Genomic DNA, 2,500 nt, shown 5'->3' with positions numbered 1-2,500 from the left:
GGGGGGTTGTTTAGGAGGGGTAGGGGGAGGGGGAGGGGGAGGAGAGGAAAGGGAGGGAGGGGAAATGAGGATATGAGGGGAAGGGAAAAAGAGGGTGGCGACGAGACAAGAGGGCGGGGGGGGGGGGGGAGGGAGGGAGAGGACCTGAGAGGAGGAGGGTGGAAAAACCCGATGAAGGGAAAAGTTAGGTCACGCCGTTTGACCTCGCCCCACCGCCCAGGTGACCCGAGAGCGAGGGCGAAGGCGAGGTCACGAAACCCGCCGCTACGTCGCCATCACCAGGCCTTTGGACGGGGAAAGAGGGGGGGGAGGGGGAGTGAAGGGGTACGAGGAGAGATAAAGGGGATAAGGGTAAGGGGGAGGGGGAGCCGGGCGCGTAAGGGAGGCGGCCAAAGGTCACGCAGATAACCCGCCTGGCTCTCGGGCGAAATCCGGCCGCCGTCGCGAAGATGCCCCCTCGAAAGTGGCGCTCGCTGGGAGATAGGCATCGGCGCGGACAGATGACGATCGGGCGGGGCGGCGGCAGAGAGCGCTGGGTCATGGCGGAGCGCAGGGGATCGGGGATACGGCGCAGCGTCGGCGGCAGAGAGCGCTGGGTCATGGCGGAGCGCAGGGGATCGGGGATACGGCGCAGCGTCGGCGGCAGAGAGCGCTGGGTCATGGCGGAGCGCAGGGGATCGGGGATACGGCGCAGCGTCGGCGGCAGAGGGCGCTGGGTTACGGCAAAGCGTCAGCAGTAGAGAGCAGGGTTATGGGATATTTCGATAGAGAACGCTGGGTTAAGGCGAAAGGAATATTCTCCAAAGTGCGCTGGGTTGCGAGGGAAACCGATCGTAAACAAAAATAATAAACAATTAACTACCATCCCTTCCTTCTCTGTCTCCAATCACCAGTATCGAGATCATCATCATAATAATTCTCTGATGAACCACGTGGAAATGAAATCGTGTAAAAATTTGGGAACCCACACACATAGTTATTATCTTAAATTTTTTCATTGTTTATATTATAATTCCCTTATTTTTTATCTTCATTATTGAATTTCAATCAATTTTGTTATTGGCCCCCACTTTGCTTTTCTTGTTACTTTCCCCTTCCTTTAAATATCTTTACTATTATTATCGCCATTATCAACATCACATCATCATTATCATTACTAATATTATCATTGCCATCATCATCATTATCACTTTTACAATTTTTATTCGCATTATCTATATCAACATCTTTATCAACAATAATACCCAAAAATTTTAAAAATGCAAATCAAAAAAAAAATAAAAAAAAAAATTTAAATAAAAACATTTGAGGGGGTTTTTTTGTTTGAAAAACAGCACGCCCTTCCTAACATGCCCGTGTATGTGTATATGTGTGTATGTGTGTATAAGTGTGTATGTGCATGTGTGTATGTGTGTATAAGTGTGTGTGTGTGTATGTGTGTGTATTTTGTAAAGTGTGTTTTTGTGTTATTTTATCAAATTTTTTTTTTAATTTTTTTTTTATTTTTTTTTTTTTTTTTTTTTTTTTTTTTTTTTTTTTTTTTTTTTTTTTTTTTTTTTTTTTTGTTTTTTTTTGTTATTTTTATTTTATTTCGTATACCTTTCGTATAATTTTTTTTTTTTTTTTTTTTTTGGTTTTTTTTTTATGTTTTTTTGTATAATGTTTTTGTTTTTTTTTTTTTTTTTTTCCTTTTTCGATCATCACCATCATCACCATCATAATCATCCCCATACCAAAACATACAATCATCCTTACCACTTACATCATTAGGAAAATGAAACTGAAAATAAAATCACATTATCAGACAGAACAATAACTCAAGAATACAGAATTACCAAGAACAATCCCGGAATTGTTAAAGAAAATAAATAAAATATCAAAAATAAATAAAAAAAAGAAAAAAATGCTACATCCTTAGTCTATGCAGCTGTTGCCAACTCGTACCCACGGATGCAGGCGACCACCAACAAGTAATTGTAATAGTAATGCTAGTAACAATAGTAATAATAGTAGTAGTAATAGTAATAGTAATAATAATAATAATAATAATAATAATAATAATAATAATAATAATAATAATAATAATAATAATAATAATAATAATAATAATAATAATAATAATAATGATGATAATAATGATAATAATAATAATAATAATAAAATAATACTAATACTAATACTAATACTAATACTAATAATAATGATAATGATAATGATAATGATAATAATACTAATAATAATAACAATAATAATAATAATGATAATAATAATAATAATAATAATAATAATAATAATAATAATAATAATAATAATAATAATAATAATAATAATAATAGTAATAATAGTAATAATAATAACAATGATAATAATAATAATAATAATAATAATAATAATAATAATAATAATAATAATAATAATAATAATAATAATAATAATAATAATAATAATAATAATAACAATAATAATAACAATGATAACGATAATGGTAATGATAATGATA

This window comes from Penaeus vannamei, chromosome 25 (genome assembly GCF_042767895.1).
Source record: "Penaeus vannamei isolate JL-2024 chromosome 25, ASM4276789v1, whole genome shotgun sequence".
NCBI classification, from domain to species: domain Eukaryota; kingdom Metazoa; phylum Arthropoda; class Malacostraca; order Decapoda; family Penaeidae; genus Penaeus; species Penaeus vannamei.
This window is presented reverse-complemented; position numbering follows the sequence as displayed.